The following is an 18,983-nucleotide window of genomic DNA, read 5'->3' on the forward strand; positions in this document are numbered from 1 at the left end:
GAATTTGTAAGTCCAGGTTCTCTGAAGGAACAGAACTGATAGAATGAAATGGATTAATAGACTGCCTTATGGTATGTGGATGTGAATATTCAACAACTATCACACAGGAGAGTTTGAGAACACTGACATTTCAAGCCTAAAAGTCTGGATGTCTCTGCAGTCCCAGTCTGATGCTGAAGGCCTGGAGGATTTCTGCAGAACTCCTGATATTCAGTTTATTTTGGAACCCTGAAAAGTTTATTCTAATGTCAATAGAGGAATGCTACAGCTATGAATAGAAGAATGTACCAGCAAGAGTATGTGAAAGACGACAAAAAGCAAAGCTCCCTACTCCCCTGGCCTCTTATCTGGGCTGCTGTCATGTGATGGCACACAGACTTCAGGTAGATCTACCTTCTTCAGATAATTTGATCAAGGATACTCACCCACAAAACTGCTAAATAACTTGTGTTTTAGTTGAGCCCAAATGCAGTCAAGTTGGTAATCAAGGTTAGCCATCACAGGGAGTTTTAAGCCAGGAAAAAGAGAGGGAGACAAGAGGAAGGGAGTGGAGGACATGGGGGAGCAGGAAAGTTGAGTTGGGGGAAGAACAGAGGAGACCAGGATGAGAGATACCATAATAGAGGGAGCCATTCTAGGCTTGAGGGGAGATCTGGCACTAGTGAGAACTCCAGAGATGTACAAGGATGACACCAACTGGCAAACTAAGCAGTAGTGGAGAGACTACTTTAAATACCCCTCCCTAATAATGATTGTAACAACTATCTTATATACCATCCTAGAACCTCCATCCAGTGACAGATGGAAGCAGAGGCAGACACCCACAGCTAAACATGGAACTGAACTCCTGGAACCCAGTGACAGAGAGGGAGGAGTGATGAGCAAAGGGGTCAAGACTGGGGAATGGAGTGGGGATTGGGTGGGGGGATGAGGGGCTGTGGGGAGGGAGTGGGAGTGTAGGGGAGGGTGAGGGCACTGGGACTGACATGAGAAGCAAGCTTGTTTCTAATTTAAATATATAATAAAAGTGTAAAAAAGAATTATTGCTTGGAGATATTTACAATGATCAATGAAAACTTTTCTCAGAGATGCAAACATGCCTCAACATATACAAATCTTAAATACACTACACTGGTAAATGAAACACAAAAAGTATATAACCACCTCAATTGATTTGATAAAGTTCAGCATCCTTCTCTGATTACAATAAACAGCAAATAGAAGGACTATTTCCAACACACAAAGGCATGTGTATCAAACCCACAGTTAACGTGTCTCAAACAGTGGCAGTGGGACACTTTTCTTCCAGGTTTAGCAATAGGATAACAGGAAGCTTACTGTTACCATGGTATTCAAGACAATACCAGAAGTACTAGCTCCAAGAGAATGAAAAAGCATACAAATTTCTATTTTTTTGCAGGTAACATGATTTTATCATTAAGGAAACAACTTCATAGCTGTAAAAATAAAATAAAATTTGTTCAGCCATTATGGAAAAAAAGTATGAAGGTTTCTCACAAAACAAAAGTAGTAGTTCCACTCTGCACTGGTCCCTCTATGAGGTACCTCATATCTAAATAAAACTGAATTAGTAAGTGTAAGAAATACCTGCATTCCCATGTTCATTGAGCACTATGCACTACAACCAAGATGAAGAATTGACCTAAACACTTATCAGTAGGATAAAGATACACAAGGAAAAGTATTTCTCTTCATAAAAGAAAAGACATCCTATTATTGGGGATGGATGAGGGAGCTGGAGGTCAGGATATTATGTGAAAGAAACAAAGCCCAGACAAGAGGCTCACACATGATCTCATCTATTTCCACAGTGTATAAGTGTCTTATTCATAGAAGCAGAAATGCTAGCCAAAGGAAAGAGCTAGAAAACTGTTTGTCAAAGAACATAAAACTTCATTTAAATAGGATAAATATGACCAAGTTATTTTGTCTACAATTTGATGACTATAGTTGCAATGATTGTACTTTGAAAAATCACTGAGAACACACCATAAGTTATTACAGAACAGGTAAGCATGTGAGATAATTAATATATTATTTAGTTTAACTGAGCTATTCCACAATGTGCAGATACCAAAACATTTTATACACTAAATATGCATATTTTTGTTATTAGAAAAATTCATTCTAAATTGGAGGTCTTCATCAAATTCCCCCGCCCTCAGGGCTCAGGAAATCCTGTGGAAGATGAGGCAGGAAGATTGGAAGAGCACAGGGGAAGGAAGACACCAGGAGAACATGGCCCTCTGAATCAACTAAGCAGAGTGCATGTGAGTTCACAGAGTCTGAAGCATCAAGGACAGGTCCTACATGACTTATACCAGGTCCTCTATGTATTGTAGCTATTAGCTTAGTATTTTTATAGTCTGCTGATATGAGAAGGAGTGGGTCTCTGACTCTATTGCCTGCTTTGGGGTCTCTTCCTTCTGTTGAGTTGCCACATGAATCTTTGAAATTGAAGTTTTTACTTCATCTTATGATACAATATTTTGTCATGTTTGGCTGTTAATTCTTAAACTCCTGTTCTTCTCTAATGAGAGACAGAAAGCAAGTGGATCTAGAGTAGAGGAGAGGGAAGTGAAAGGGAGATATGGAGGAATTGGGAGGAGAACAGGGAAGGGAAATTATGACCAGGATATATAGCATGAGAGGAGAATCTATTTTCAATAAAAAGGAAAATTGAAGTACATTAAATTTAAAAAATAAAACTCATTTTAAAAGTAATTAAATGACACACTGACGGCTTGAGATATGGGAACTGTCGTTTATTTGCATGAATTCTTTTAAACAGAACATAGGTTGGGAAACACATTACAAATTTCAAAGGAGACTGAATGGGTTTTAATCCACTCTCCCCAGTACATCTAATCAAGTTCCTCCCTTGCAACAAGAAAACTGTGACCACAGCCCATTTGCTTAGTGAATAAGTTTTATGTTTGTTGCTTTCCTTGCTTGCTTATTTGCTGCATATACCTGTAGAGTGAAACTAAGAGGAACTTTATGGGTGTGTTTATTGGCCTAATCTCTCTGAGGTACTTCATTAACATATAATAGTCAGAAACTATCAGTTCTACCGCCATTACTTTCTGGCATGAACTCCACATCCCAGGTCCAGATCTTAGAAATTACAGATAGCATGGTGAGAATTATAAGTGGTCTTTTAAACTGATAAAAGGTAAAGATGCTAGCTAACTCTGGGGATGTTGTCTTACTCAGTCAGAAGACTCACAAGTACACCAAAGGACACCAAGCTTTTAAACTTCTTTACAAACCAAGACTTGTGCTTCAGAGGTTGGAGTCATTTAGAGCAATGGGAGATACATTTTTTTAAAACATTAGTCTTAACCAGGGAAGAGCATACCAATTAGTTATGCAATACCAAATGATCAGCTTTGAAAACATACAAACAAGTAACATTATATCTAGGAACACACACACACACACATACACACATATATATATGCATATTATATGCATTTAACAATAATTAATGAAAAATAGGCCATAAAATTGAAAGAGAACAAGAAGGGCTATGTGGGAGTTATAAAAAGAGGAACAAGAGAAATAATCTAGTTATATTGTAATCTCAAAACAAAAATGGAAGCAACAATATATCTAGGAATAAACAAAACCAAGGATGTGAAAGATTTCTCCAATGAGAAATGTTGAAATAGACACTAGACGATGGAAAAACCGTCCTCACACACAGATTCACAGGATCAATGTTGTGGCATCATTAAGCCCTGAAATATAGGAAGAACACCAAGGACAACAACAGTGAGTTCTTGGTATTACATTTTAGCAGCCAAACAAAGGGAAGCAAGAAGCAACACATCATGAAGTTCTCTCTGTCAGGGAGTGATGCTATCCGCAATGTGTGACACATAGCAGCCATCGGCCTTGTCCTTGCCAGCTTTGTCCCCTTGAGATCACAGCTCTGGTAGACAAACAGGAAAGATTCCTTTTACTGACAGTTGTGGCCCTGTGGGAGGGGCAGTCAGAACTTTGTTTTAGTAATTTATTTAGTCCTAGATAGGATTTAATGAATATTTTAAAGGAATGGCTATGTATTTGAGTGGGGTTTTGGAGAGGGCTGACCTATTTTGTCTTAAATTTCAGACTTAACATTGGTTCCTTCAGGGAATGCTCTAGCTGGCTCATTGTCTGGAGTAACGCTCTCTCTCTGGAGTTCTGTGGATCCTGACATCTGCATGCCCAATTACATTTTCAGCCAAAATCTAACTTCTTGGAGTGCCAGGTGGCTGTTTCTGAGGGCCTGACTCCTCAGCCTAGGCTCCTCTCCCTGGCACCATCCAGCTCAAATATCCCAGACAGACAGACTACTTCCTGTTCTGCCCAAATGAGAGTGACATGTAAAACACACAAGCTTTTGCTCCAGCACCATCTCGTGAAGATTCTCCATTGAGGATGGCAGTTTGGTGGAAAACAATCAATTTTTGCTGCAGAGGTATTTTGAGTCATATAAATTACTTTAAATGCTTATAGACTATCTTTACCAGAAATATCATTAAATGAAACTTTCTTCTGAATTATTGCATTTTTCCAGTCTGAGATTAAACCTGTCAGAGGTCCTGTAACTACTAGAGAAATCCTAATGAAGAATTCTTAGTATACAATTTCTTGTTTTATATTTGCAGTACATGTGGCTGATATTTGGAGGAGAGCCTAGAAACCCTACAATTATAATCAAGTTTATAAATTCTGTTCTCACTTAATTATAAATCCTGATTACATTTTCTCTGCCAGATTCCTGCCTAATGTTCCCATTTGATAATGAGCTCCATAAAAGCTACCCAGTTCGCATGATTTCATGTGATGTTTCCCCAGGTACCAATGTACTCTGGTTTGAAAAGATTACTCTGAGTCCATGCATCTGGAATTAAATTTCCTGAATCCTGTCTTCTCTGGAGTATTACAACGAAGTTCATGAAACTGGGTCACATCAGTATAAAAGAAATCTGACTTGACAAAACTAAGAATGAATTGCCATGCTCATTTCCTGAAACTGACAATACTTCCAAAGATTAAAAGATTCTCATAAACTTTCAGGGAATATGGGAGAATACAGAGCTGAATGATGACGTATAGATCTAGAACAGTGGTTCTCAACTTTCCTATTGCCACAACCCTTTAATATAGTTCCTCATGTTGTATTAACCCAACAATAAAATTATTTTTGTTGCTACATCATAACTGTTATTTTGCAATTATTATGAATTTTAATGTAAATTTCTGAGTTTTCCAATGGTTTTACGTATTCCCTGTTAAAGGGCCATTTCACACCTCCCCCACCCCCTGGGTCTGTGACTCACAGGTTGAGAACCACTGATCTAGAGCCACACAATTAACCTCTTGCCAGGATAATTTGATTAGAATTAGAGGCAAATGTTGACAACCTATTAAACATGACAGGTGTTTGTATAATGGGGATTTCTATCTTTTTGTAAAGGTTTCTCAAACACTGTTCTGGGATCTCTCATTGAAGTGAACAAGTCACATAGTAACATTAAATTCTAATAACAAATTTGGTTATGGTTCTATGAAAATGTATACATGCAATGCAATGTACAGAAGAATCACGATGTTTTTATCATTCAAGTTAAACAGAAACAGTTATGTAGATATATTTTACTACATACTTTATGGTTTAGTTTCAAAAGTCTTTCTCATGGTCAGTGACTTCATTTAGTTTAGAGTTTCTCTGAGTTCATTTCACACTCTATCAAGAATAAAGGGCAAAGAAGATAATCACTGGATGTAAAATTTATGAATTTTTGACTACACTTTTACAGCATGATGATTAATCTTCATTACAAACCTGGCTGGATTTAAAGTTGCATAGGAGAAACACACTTCCATTTGGTGTTTTGCGGCCATTTCCAGAGATGTTTAATCAAGAAGGAAAGATGCATTTTGGATGTCAGCAGCACTATGTCATATACTAGGGTCCCAGACTAAATAAAAAGAAAAATTAAGAGCTAAGACAGGATCATCTCTCAACTTTCTCTGTGGACATGATGTGGCCACCTGTCTCACAGTCCTGTCATTATGTGTTTTCTACCATGCACCAAAATAAAACATTCTTTCCTGACTAGATTTGGAAAGTATTTTATTACAGCAATCAGAAAAGCAATGACCATATGCAGAATACTCTTCTTAGCAGTTTTGAGTTGGTAAAAGTAAGGGGTTTAATTGCATTCCACTAAAGATGAAAATACTACAAATTATTCTACCACATTATCAAGGATCTTCAAAAAGGAGGATAAGCCAAAGCAAATGGAAATTGTAAATGAGCTATTCTTGTCTCAGGGCAAGTCAGCTAATTTTAATAATTAACAGACAGAGGTGAAGCATGTCTTGGAAACCATTTTTCATAGCAATTACAAGTCTCCAATCTTATTTGTTTTTCTTTCCGCAGGCATACTTACCTTCTGCTGCTTGCAACACAGAATCTAGTGTGATCTATAGCACCTACCCTAAAAAGGAAGGAATCACAAATTGAGAACAGACAAGTTCCTTTAAGAAAAAATGTAAAACAATGATAATTTCATATTTTATATGAAACTTTCTGGATTTTTATTTACACTACTTTTGATTAGTGTAATTAGTGTAACTGCCATGATAGCAGTTAAAATTTACATAGTAAATTCATATTCAAACTAAGAGAGGTTCTTAGACCCTGATTTATAAACCCAATTCTATGAGATGCTTCTAACACAATAGTCAGATTAACAAAAGCTTAATCTAAGAACATCTATTGCTGTTTATGACTTTAAGGATCAAAGACATGAGCATAAATTCAGCCACACTAAACCTCTTAGAAGAGAAAGTGGGAGGTACCCTTTAATCCATTGACACAGAAGACCACTTCCTGAACATAACACCAGTAGCACAGAAACTGAGATCAACAATCAATAAATGGGACCTCCTGAAACTGAGAAGCTTCTGTAAGGCAAAGGATACAGTCAACAAGACATAATGGCAGCCCACACAATGGGAAAAGATCTTCATTAACCCCACATCTGACAGAGGGCTGACTTTCAAAATATACAAAGGATTCAAGAAGCTAGTCACCAAAACACTGAATATTGCTATTAAAAAGTGGGGTAAAGAAGTAAACAGAGAATTCTCAACAGAGGAGTCTAAAATGGCTGAAAGACACTTAAGAAAGTGTTCAGTAGTCCTAGCTATCGGGGAAATGTAAATCAAAACAACTCTGAGATGCCATCTTACTCCTGTCAGAATGGCTAAAATCAAAAACACCAATGATAGTTTATGTTTGGGAGGATGTGGAGAAAGGGGAACACTCCTCCATGCAAACTCTTACAGCTACTTTGGAAATGAGTATGGCGATTTCTCATGAAAATGGGAATCAATCTACCTCAAGAACTAGCAATTCCACTCTTAGTCATATGCCCAAAGGATGTACATTCATAGCAGCATTATTTGTAATAGTCAGAACCTAAAAGCAACCAAGATGTCCCTCAACCAAAGAATGAATAATGTATATGTGGTATATTTGCACAATAGAGTAATATTCAGTGGAAAAAACTATAAAATCTTAAATTCACAAGCAAATGGATGAAATTAGAAGAAACCATCCTGAGTGTGGTAACCCAGACACAGAAAAAAAACATAGTATGTACTAACTCATAAATGTATATTAGACCTAGAGCAAAGGATAACCAGCTTACAATCCACCAACCCAGTGAGACTTAAGAAGGACCCTAAGAGAGATGTACATGTACCCCCAAAAGAGAAATGGGACAAGATCCCCTGAGTAAATTGGGAGCACTAGGAGAGGGGTAAGGGAGGCAGGAAAAGAAGAGGGGAGAATGGGAGGGAGGAGAACATGAGGGATCAGAAAGGTCAAGTTGGGGGAAGAAAAGAGATGGAGAGCAAGGAGAGAGATACCTTAATAGAGGCAGCCATTATGGATTTAATGAGAAATCTGGCACTAGAGAAATTTCCAGGGATCCACAAGGGTTATTCCCATCTAAGAATCTAAGCAATAATGGAGAGGCTACCTTAAATGCCCTTCCCCTATAATGAGATTGATGACTACCTTAAATGCCATAATGGAGCCTTCATCCTGTAGCAGATGGAAGCAAAAGTAGAGACTCACACCTAAGCACTGAGCTAAACTCCTGGAATCCAGTTGTAGAGAGGAAGGGGTGATGAGCAAAGGGGTCAAGACCATGATCGGGAGACCCACAGAAACAACTGACCTGAGCAAGTGGGAGCTCACAGACCCCAGTCTGATAGCTGGGGAGCCAACATAGGACCAAACCAGGCCCACTAAATGTGGGTGTCAGTTGGAGGTTCCTGGGCAGTCTATGGGGCCTCTGACAATAGAACCAGTATTTATCCCTAGTGCACAAATGGCCTTTGGAAGAGGGACACTCTCTTAGCCTAGATACACAGGAGAGGGCCTAGGTCCTGTCCCAAATGATGTGGCAGACTACGATGATCCCCCATGGGAGACTTCACCCTCCCTGAGGAGTGGAATTGGGGGGTGGGATGGGGGATGCTGAGGAGAATGGGAGGATGGGGAGGGAGAGAACTTGTATTGGTATGTAAAATAAGATTTTTTAATTTAAATTTTTAAAAGTACACATAAAGAGACACCAAAGAAACATGATTGTCTAATACATTGCCATGTTCCAATACTTCTTTGGAGGCATTCTTAGAAATTTTTGTGGAAAAAATTTAAATGAAAATTACCTGGAATTTCTGTTGTTTTTTTCCCTAAATCTGAAAACTATTAAAAATAGAGACTATATTGTCAATCATAGAAGAAATTGCCGCATCCATGATTTACACAGGGCCTTGCACTATATCATCTGTGTACATTTGAAAATCTGTTGTCTTCACAATGTGGAAATTTAAAACTTAAAATGATTTGTCCTTGAGTGTTGTCTGGAGTCAATCCCAAGTATCATATTTGCTTGCTTTGTGATTTGTTCAAGATACCTAACATTATATTTTTCTGTCTTCTTACTTGTCAGTATTGATATTAAGTTCTATAGATGTTGTACATTCTATGATGTAATGTCACCAATGGCATGTTTAACACCATGCTGAGAAATAGTGACAGATTTGCTAAGGGACAGAGATTAGTTCTTGAGGGCTTTGGGGAAGGAGATACGACTCAGTGCATCAAGACCTTTTCCACCAAGTCTGATAACCTGTGTTCAGTCCCTGGGAAAACATGGTAGAAAGAGAGAACCAACTATGGAAAATTCTCTGACCTCCATGTGTACCCTGGCATGTTTGCACACACATGCCCACATGCACATGTACATGTTCCTGTATGCCCACTTGCTGGAACACGCACACACATGCACACACACACACACACACATGCACACACACACACACACACAAATATAAATAAATAAATGTGATTCAATTTTTATATTTTTTTAGAACAAAAAACAGGAACTTCTGTAACTGAGTATCCTAGATTTGAGACATAGATGCATAACTTCCAATCTCATGGTTTCAGATTACTGAAGCCCAATGGGTTCAAGGTCTTTTTTGGAAGTTAGGATAATGAATATAAATCCTTCTGGGTAACTGTGGAATTAAATAATCATTGTATATAAAGCCCTGGTGATAATTTCATTGAATTCAAACAAAAATACTCTACTAAAAGTACTCCACTAGATTCCAATAGCTTTGTTAATTAATGAGTTCAATACATAATATTCTGTCCTATATATAAAATATATTTTTCCAAAGCTGAAGTTATTCCATAAAACTTTTGCCTTCTATTTATGATTTTGTGTGGGAAATCTCCTGCAACCATTCGCATGTCTTTTGATTATCCTGAGCCTGAATGAGTTTAGTTTAAACCTCAAATGAATCCACAAAATGAAATGCATTATTATAGAAAGGGGGGCACGGTATTCATCCACAGGTCAATAAACGTTAGTGAGCAGGCTGACCATGTACTGTTTCAGGGACATTTATCAGGATATAGTGACTGAGTGGATAAAATACACTGATCTGTGAATGCTTGGGAGAGTCACATGGTTGCCTGTAAGTGAAAGAGCTGAAACTCATGAGAGGACAAAGACACTCGGTGCTAGAAGGATGTCCCCAAGGACTCAAGAATAACACTCACTATCACAGCTCTTCCAAAAGTCATATGTTCTTATGCAACCTAAGCCCATTTCACTTCACAATATACCAGGTGCCAATCTATTCCCTCAGTCAGGCTTGAGATAAGAAACGAAAATGAATGCATGGCTGGAGGAATTTAATTATATTTTTCTAACCAGATGTAGTTGATCATGTCAGCCATGTTGGTATTGAGTAATTGCTTGTATAGCTTGTCTTTCTTCACAATTTTATTTCTTTTCATAATGAATGCTTAAGAAATGTACTGTTGCCTTCAGTACAGATGTTCCTCATTTTATGTACCACTGAGAAGTTGTGGGTAAATCAGATTTTTATAAATTGAATCACATTCCCATTAACTTTATCTTACCTTCTGCTTCTCAGTAGCTCTGGACAATTTATCTTTAAATTAGTCTCAGTTTTCCAGAGAAGAGTGACAGGTTGGAGGATATTTCCCAATGGGCTGGGATAAGAACAGACCCTCCATCACTAGGGCTTGTGGTGTTTCTTCACATTGACGTGTTATCAGAGCCCATTCACGGGAAAGATCTTCTTTGAACAGGAAACCAAAAGAAAAGTAAAGTACAATAAACGGAAAGAACAGTAGAGAAATGCCCTATTGGAGGAAGGGATTTGCCTCCATTTTAGAAGGTTGCACCCTAGGTATAACTTATTTGAGTAAAATTGTTTTTTCCGTGATGGACTCTACCAATTCCAAGCATTGAAGATCTTCTCATTAGATACACAGTCTGTTTAAGCAAAATGGCAAGCTCATTTTATTGACTCCATTAAAAAAATTAAGCCTGAAATAAAGAGATAAAAAAATAAAATTTTAAAAACATATCCCAAAGTAAAAGCCAGCAAAGCATGTGATAATCCATCAGGCGTGTGGTCCTTGGCTAATTGTGGTAGGTAACCCCTAAAAGAAACCAAGTGATAGTGTCCCAGTTGAACAACACAACTTTCATTTCTCTGATTGTCTGTTTCTTCAGAGTGCTGTGCTACAGCCTGGTGACTTGGAGAAGGGGTCTTGCAATGTGAAAGTGTTATCTTTATGTTATTCTACATGCTTTCCTCTTGTAGAACCTTCAATCCAGTGTTTTCTCGCTGAAGTGGAGCAATAACAATGTCAGAGTAAATGACTACCTCAACATGCTACTAGTTGTCTTTTGTGTGTCTTAAGTTTATATGAATAATAAAAAGAGTGATAATAGAGCTCACAATTACACTGAATTTTTCATCTTATATTTGTCCATACACAAGAAGTGGCATATGCAATAGGAATCCCACATCTACACATTTGTATTTGCAATTTGTGTGAACATTTCTGTGTCAATCTTTGCAGTTTCAATTTTGACAAGTGAATAAATATTCTACCTAAGTTGAACCTACATTATGGCTATTGTAGGGAAATGTATTTTTTAAGAAGTTGATTTATTTTTGTTGATTTTGTTTTGATTTGGTTTAATCTTTTTAAAATTTTCTCCGGATGGTGCTGCAGGGATGAGGGGAGACTATGGGAGGACTGGTAGGTGAGCAGAATTGGGGTGCAAAATGTAATTTTGGCAATGAAGAAACTATGCTAAATTTTAAGAGGGAGAATTATATTTCTAAATGACCTCTACAATTTACTTTCAAATACTTTTCTGAAATGGAATTACATGACTTCCCCTTTCCCTTTCTTCCCTTCAGCCCTTGCCATATCTCAAAACTTTCAAATTGATAGTCTCTTTTGCTTTGATGATGATGATGATGATGACTATATAACTCAGGTTGTATTTATATGTATTTGCATGCATGTACACACACACACCAAAAAAAACCTGAGTCTATTTTGTTGTTTGTGCTTACATTGTTTAACAGACCACAACAATGACAGTATCCATTGGACATGTTAAGCAGGAAGGGGGAATATTTTGCATAGTCCCAGCCCTATGCAAGAATTACAGGCAACAAGTAACTGCAATGAGAAGAACAAGGCTCTCCCAGGAATGAGTTCCCAACTGATAGCCCAATGATTCTTTTTTAGTTGCTCTCATGCTAGAGAAACACAATTTAGACAAATATGTTATTGAAATATTACCAAGAGATTTCAATGTCATATTTAAGTCTTGGGATTTTCATTTTTAATTTTATATTCTCCCCAATCTAAGTTAAGTTGCCTATTGTCATAGAAGGACTTTCTTAATAAGAAAAAGCTAGAAAAGCTCTCTAGGATGGGTAATTAGTTAAGAAATATTTTTTCAATGTTCCATGAGAATATATTTTTACCCCCACAGAATTAGAACTTCAAAATACATTTATTAGCAATAAAGGCCAACTATGTTTATTCATTTCAAAGTTAATGAACCCTATCATTAATACAGCATCACTTTAGCCTTGTACATAATGAAAGAATTATTGAATTAGCAGTATCTGTGTATTGTTTCAAGAAATAATAGTTGATATCCTTTCTGTTCTGTGAGTTGACTTGGGCTTTCATTAGGCAAGTCATGAGTATGTCCAGCAAGGGTCTCATAGGAAACAAAGGATTCGGTTTCTCTTTCTCCAGATGGGACTTTTGAGTGAGGATCTTCTCATATTTAGGAATTGCTTTATGCTCTTTTAGTGTTCTAAACACAAAGACCACATCAAAGGAGCCCACTTGTGTGATTAACTCAAAGCTGAGTATTTCCCTGAAGTGGTTATCTGATATTAGAGAACAGTGTGGAATCTCTTATGAATTAGACCTAGTAGGAAATCCTTATAGCTATTAAAATAATTCCACGAAATGAATTATGAGATTCCTCACATCCTTTAATCAAGCTGTGAACTCCTGTGCTCTGACACATGCCATCATCACTGCCCACAATCATCCATGGACTTCACAGTCCTGAGCTGACAAAACACCTTTGAACCTCCAAACCACAATCTAGATGGAGTTGATCTTACTTATAGTTTTTCATGTTTCATTATAGTGATAAAAAGCTGATTACTAGAACCAGAAATAACTAACATTTACATGCAACGTTAAAATATTTGATTGTTGTCTTTTAAATCGACGTCTTTCCTTTAACATAATTCTCATTTTCAACTCATTTATACATCTTACATACATAGGACATTGCAATTCTGGAAATTTCATGTTTTCATTAGCCAGTTCAACTTAGTACATATAGTAATTTATCACTATGTCTCTCTAAAGTCTGTTACAGTTCTAAATACAGTATCAGATTAATACTGCCACTCACAGGCAGTCAACTGGCTATGGTTTTGAGTTCTTTGTAATTAAATTCAACTCACACATCATTTAGTGTAGTACTTTCATCATACTAAGAAACCATAAAACTAAAAAAGAAAGAAAAGGAGGTAGGAAGGTACAAAGGAAGGGTGAAAGAAAGAAGGGAGGAAGGTAGGGGGAGGGAAGGAAGGAAGAAAAAGAAAGAAGAAAGAAAGGAGAGAGAGAGAGAGAGAGAGAGAGAGAGAGAGAGAGAGAGAAGAAAGGCAGACCTTTGCTTGACTGTAGCAGCATTGTTGATAAAAGATTGGGGGAACTTGTTAATATATATTTTATGATTCGTGCGTGCGTGCGTGTGTGTGTGTGTGTTGCTAAATAGATAGTAGTGTCCAGATCACAGATTCTGGCAAATTCAAGAGGTAAAGGTGCTTGCCACCCAGCCTGATAACCTGAGTTTCATTCCCAGAACTTGCAGGAAGGAAAAAGATACCTGACGATTGCAAGTTGTCCTCTCATCTACATAATGCATGCATACAAGCATACACAAACTTGTGCCCATGCACGTGCATGTGCATGAGTGCACACACGCAGCAGTACATGAGTATCAACACACACATACACACACAAAAATAAACAAATTTAATTAAAATATTCTTAAACAGTACAAATTTTACTTTTCTAATTAGACTAAATCTACATTGAACTATAAATTTTAAATCCACTGGATTGTTGCAGCTCAAGAGAGCCTTAAGCCAACAGTAATGCCCATCTGCAAATGTCATAATGACTCCGTGTTCTGACCTGGGTCAATGGCTTCTGTAAAACAGAAGATGATCTGAACTCTCTGTCTTATGGGGAAAATGCTGACTCTTCTTGATAAAGGGAGAAAAAAGAAGAGGAATCCCAGGAAGCAGAAACAGCACGGAGGACTCGGAATTCTCTGCCCAGTGAACACTAGCTGCTACTAGCAGCAGGGAGTATTGTGACAGAGGTGCAGAATCTGCAGAATATCTATTAGGCATTTAAATAGTGTCTGTATGTCTGTCACTTCTCCTAACAAGTTATGCTTGCTGTCTATGTCATTATCAACTGTTAAACTCAGAAATAAATCTTATCTACACTTGGCCATATTTGAGAGGTCAATCCCCAGGATTTTCATAATTCCTGAATCACTTTGATGAAGGTAGCCTCTGAGATACCTAAAAGACAGCAGTAGTATGGTAGATGAAGTTTCAGTATCTTCATGTAGTGGAGTTGCAAGAAGAATGAATAATGAGAAATAAACTTCCTTGTTGCCAAAAACACTCCCCCAGTAACATGTATGTTAGACGGTTTCTGTACCTTTATCACTTCCCCCCACCACTCTCCAAAGTCTAGACCCACTGAGGACAAGGTTAAGTCTTGTTTATGTCAGTATTTGCAACACATGACAGGCTACCTCTTAATCACAAATCTTTCACAAATATCTCTTGAAAGAATAAATAGCTGGAAAAATTAATGGAAGACAAAAATGGATTTGTGGATAGATGGGTAGATTTAAACTAAGTTATAAGCAATGAATAAAAACATAGTCTTCACTAAGATCTAGACAAAGTCTGAGATAGATAGATAGATAAATAGATAGATATGAGAGAGAGAGAGATATTTTCTCACTACTTTGAGCTGCACAATCTACCAATTGCTGATATATGTGACCTCAGGAAAACTGAAATGCATTTATCCTCAATATTTTCCTGTGAAAGTTAAATGTATTTTATGAAGTTTCCTTCAGAAACATAACATGATATATAATAATTAAGAATGTTGTTGTGGGTTTTCCAGTTCATTTTCATTTCAAACCTATTGTTCTCAACTTAGGCACTCATGAGTCACTAAGGACTACATTAAAATTGTTCGTATACCGTGTTCTAAGTAGAGTGATATAAAGCAGAAGATAAGAAAGGGAAGATATATCAACCCATATCTACTTCGGCCAGTTATTTGTCAAAAGTCAAACTCCCCACCAAATATGACCAACATAGTCATATTTATTCAATATAATAATCATGTGAGTACATATAAGTAAAGTTTCTAACACATAAAATCTATTATACTATCATTCTGGCAATCACCTAAACTTGATGAAAAGGTCACTATGAACAGGCACCCACAGTTGTTCTCAGCATTTAAGCAGTTGGGATTTTCTCTGATGGTCTCTGACTATTGAAGCTTTTTTTGATGAAAAGTGAGAGTTGTACTTACCTAGGAGTATAAGAACATGTACCAGGGAAGGAGAGAGGGGTAAATATGATCAAAATACATCACATGAGATACTCAAAATCAATAAGAAATATTGTATCTAAAATCATCATGAATATTCAGAAATTGTTCATGCAAATGCTCAAGATTGCTCATGTTGTATACCTTCAAATGTTTGCTAACTTATTTTGAATTTGTCTAAATGTGCTGTGACAAAGTGACACACACCATGCTGGGAACTGCTCTGCTCAACAGTTGGTTGTGTACATTATATTTTTCTCACTCCTCTTATGTTGACTTATTATCTTTTTTTTTCCAACTGAATTCATCCAGGTATAGCGATTCAAATCCATACATTTCCTTTCCCTGAATGCTGCCAAGGGAATTTTCGCCAAAACTTCAGAAGTCGTTGCTTTCTACCCTCAACACGGCATTGAATTTTTTTCTTTTATTTCTTCTCTGAAAGTCTCAAGAATGTCAGAACAAGAAGACATTTTCGGCAAGGCCATTTTCAGCAACGTCAGAACATGAAGACATTTTCGGCAAGTGTCCAGCCTCTGTGAATGCCAAAGCTACATATACTGTGCCAAGCGCCTCCAGTGCCACAGACACAGAAGCAGGTCTGAGCTGAGCACACATTTCTTCCTCATTCTGCAATCTTTCCACTCACTAAGTTACACTGTGCCCAACTATCAAGCTCCACAAAGTGTCCGTGCTGCTCCTTTTTTTTTTTTTGCACAAATTCTTTTATTTTAACTGGAACAAAAATTAATGAGGGCCATTATCATATTCAATACATATATGCTATTGTGTCTATCTTTCCTTTCTGCTTTTCTAAGACTCCAAAATAAAACATGGAAACTGCCATGGAATCAGACTTGAAATGTCTCCCTCCCTTCCAAACTGACCTTCTGCCCTAGAGCACAGAGCACCTTGCTTTGACTTTCCCTATAATCGCAGCCTCCTGGGCAGTTGGTCCACGTGTCTCTAACTTCCTGCATCAGCTTTCCCAGAGATACTTATTAACAGCAGACTCCTGGTGCCCTATGCAAGCTGCTGACCCTGAACCTGTGCCAGTCTTTGAATTTAGTTAAGTATCTGAAGCAGCTATTATGGGTAACACATTCTACTGAAAGACCCCTACCCAGGACCCCCTAGGAAAAGAAAAGCAAGGCCAGGCCATTGCCTAATGAAAGAAACCCAGACCAGGTGCCTCGCCCAGCTGGCAGGATGTCAAACAGGATCTGTGGTCACCATAGTAGTCATGGGACCCGGATAATAATTGCTGAAGCGTGCCAGGGTCTTTTATGTGGCAATACCAGGACACCTAGTCCTTGGCAACTACCCTTGCCTCCAGTTGTGTCTATGATCACCATAGTAGTCATGGGACCCAGATAATAATTGCTGAAGCATGCCGGGGTCTTTCATAAAGTAATACCAGGAAACTTAGTCCGTGGGAACTACCCCTGCCCCCAAGATGAGCCAATGAAATGCCTGTTGCTATGCTGATACTTATGTAACCATTAAAACTCTATAAATATTGTCCTCCCTGCAAGCCCGGTATGCTCTGCACCCAAGTTGCAGTAGCATCCGCAGGCGCCTGTGTACTCAATAAATCACCTCTTGCATTTGCAGCCAGTGGTCTGGCCCCGGATCTTGGGCAGAGGGTTCGGTTCAGTGCCCGGCGCTTTGATGCCGAAGTCTTTCACTATGACCACTTAGAATGGTACAGCTAAATTTTTATATCCAAAGGTTTTATTTCTCTGGGAAATTTTGAGATGAAATGTAAAACCAATATTTTCTTAAAAATTGAAACTTACAGTTTGAGGGATCCTTCTAAACCATTTAGTCACAGATGGAAGTGATTAGAAAGGACCCAAAACTCTAAAAAGGCTTTATTAGTACTATTAGGAAAACATAATTTCATAAGTTTTACTTACTCTGATACCGTTTTTTAGAAACGGTAATATTTTTTAGAAAAAGTAATAAAAAGAAAAATCTTATTCTAAAGATTTGCTTTGAAGCCCACTAAATACATACCTAAAAAGGATCGTAAGTATGTCAACTTTATTTCTTAGATAAAACCCCATGGAAAGAGCAGAGCTAGAAATGGAATCATGGAGGAAATAGGGCATCTTCCAGGTAGATAATCGCACAGATTTTGTATGAGAGTGACGTGGAGAGTTTAATACATCAGTGAAAGAGAAAGCTCCTGGAGACCATGACTGTTATTCTAGGTCACCAGAGAGGAAGCATCATTGCCTGTGACAGAATCTGCCACTCTGGAACTTTAGTATAGCATTGTCTGAAGCAAACCACGGACCAGATCAGAAAGGATTAGGAAATACACACTGTTTCACCATAGACAGGAACAGTACTTCAGGCTGGGAAGTACAATGGTTGCTTGGTGATTCTAGGTCTGATTATAAGTTAGGAAGCTGGTACAAGCAAAGGTACCGTATTGGAGTTTTGGGGGTGAGGAAGATCTAGCTTTAGATGGGTGGCCAAGGTCTGTGTCAAATGAGTACAAGTCAACTTCCCTGAAGCAGAAGTAAATAAAGTAGGTAGTAGGAAGTATATGGGAGTGAAGTAGCATGAAGTCCCAGCTCCAAATACAGTACAAAGCTTCAGCAGATTGTCTGAAAGGTGAGTGAGAAACTAACTAGGGAAGTCCCATCCTCAGAGACAAGCTGGAGACAGTGACCCAGCAAGGCCTGACATAGAATCTTCCATCGCTAATGAAGACCATACTCCCAATGCTAAGCCCCACAGTGTGTTCCACTCTGCCTCCGGGATTAGACACAGTTGTGCTCATATGGAAGTAATGTTCTGTTGTCGATGCTGCTGAGTTTGAGAAGGATGAATAGACAGTAGATAAATGCATGATGGAGAGTGCTCGGGGTTTGGGGGCAACAGCCAGTTTTTGGTTCCCACTTTAAAAAGAAAGCTGGGAAAAGGAAAGGAGACTAAAGACTTAAGTGCCCATCCTTTGTAAGGCTGAAGTGTCCACAGCCCAGCAGCAGCCAGGGTCTAAGTTGATATCTTTGGCTCCTGTTACCACCCACGACTGTGTGGATACCGGACAGCCATCATGTTGCTATCCAAGGGCCTTGCTGCGGCAGGGACCATACTGATCTGCGTGGCCTGTGCTGCCTCTGGCACCATGGTGACATCTGGCCCCTAGCTGCTGTCAAGGGCCATTTCTGGGTCTGTGTTCCTGCTGCGGTTCTGGTCTGTGATGATGTCTGTGGCCTGATAGTGGGTCACAGAAACCACACGTGTGGATATCTGAGGGCTGTGCTGAGCCAGCCTGCACTTCACTGGCCCTTAGATGGCTAGCTGGTCCTGCTCTTGTGGGAGA

The 18,983-nt window shown here is 38.4% G+C and overlaps 1 long non-coding RNA gene across 1 annotated transcript; it reads right to left on the reverse strand.

The window, feature by feature from the left end:
* Positions 1–3,472: 3,472 nt before the first annotated feature.
* On the reverse strand, positions 3,473–6,520 carry LOC110341462. The gene is made up of 3 exons (XR_002383415.1): positions 6,471–6,520; positions 5,861–5,996; positions 3,473–4,003 (listed from the first exon to the last, which is right to left on the reverse strand). It is a non-coding gene; the product is annotated as an uncharacterized LOC110341462 (long non-coding RNA).
* Between the last annotated feature and the right edge of the window lie 12,463 nt (positions 6,521–18,983).

The sequence above is a fragment of the Mesocricetus auratus genome, unplaced genomic scaffold, assembly GCF_017639785.1.
Source record: "Mesocricetus auratus isolate SY011 unplaced genomic scaffold, BCM_Maur_2.0 Super-Scaffold_100018, whole genome shotgun sequence".
Lineage (NCBI taxonomy): Eukaryota > Metazoa > Chordata > Mammalia > Rodentia > Cricetidae > Mesocricetus > Mesocricetus auratus.